This window comes from Poecilia latipinna, unplaced genomic scaffold, assembly GCF_001443285.1.
Source record: "Poecilia latipinna isolate Pla-1442-1.1 unplaced genomic scaffold, P_latipinna-1.0 Scaffold1650, whole genome shotgun sequence".
In the NCBI taxonomy this organism is placed as follows: domain Eukaryota; kingdom Metazoa; phylum Chordata; class Actinopteri; order Cyprinodontiformes; family Poeciliidae; genus Poecilia; species Poecilia latipinna.
Genome location: NW_015114266.1, coordinates 49,883 through 50,488, shown reverse-complemented (window position 1 = coordinate 50,488; position 606 = coordinate 49,883). Strand labels below are relative to the sequence as shown.

At 38.6% G+C, this 606-nt stretch overlaps 1 protein-coding gene and 1 long non-coding RNA gene across 2 annotated transcripts in view; one reads left to right on the top strand and one right to left on the bottom strand.

The window, feature by feature from the left end:
- Positions 1-600, top strand: part of LOC106964282 (uncharacterized) — a 6,135-nt gene extending 5,535 nt beyond the window's left edge. The window contains exon 3 of the long non-coding RNA XR_001428370.1: positions 188-600. This is a non-coding gene — a long non-coding RNA (uncharacterized LOC106964282). The remainder of the gene's footprint in view (positions 1-187) is intronic.
- The window catches only part of LOC106964281 (cubilin-like), a gene marked incomplete at its 5' end in the record, with an annotated part of 55,953 nt that overhangs the window by 7,721 nt on the left and 47,626 nt on the right, over positions 1-606 (bottom strand). The window lies entirely within an intron of this gene.

Genomic DNA, 606 nt, shown 5'->3' with positions numbered 1-606 from the left:
CATGTCTTCCGTCTCTGTACACAATTTCATGTTGATTAGGTAAAAGGGGTCAGATAGAGACCACTCAGTAAAACATGACACTTCCTGTTCTCAGGTGGAGTGGCTTAAGTGAAGTCATCATTTGAGCATCGAGTATTGCAGGGCACCTGAAGATGATCAATCACTGAAAGTTTGGTGCCTCTGTGAGTGTTAGAATTATTATGTTTGTTATTCTTACATTTGTAATTTTATGTTACTAGTTGTTTTTCTATTTAGAGGTTCAGTGTTCTAATTTGTTAAAACTGTGAAGACATAGTTAAACTTTCCTTAACCTCAAGCATGTTTTACAGATGGTGACTTAGATCTTCCTGGGATACTCCTGAGCTGTAAACCTGTCTGTGTGTTAATTTAGTTTCTGTGTGACCCCCTTCTTTGTTTCCAATTTAGCACCCTGCTGTGAAGATAGGATGTTGTTTTCACCCCACCACATACCTTTTTACCCCCTCTTCTTGCGAATAAAAGAGACAAACAAACTGAAGGTTTTCAGAACACATGGTGAGCAGCTTGGAGAAGCAGTTCACTGTGTTTTCTCTTTCTGCAGAAGTTTGGTTGAAAATCATATACTTC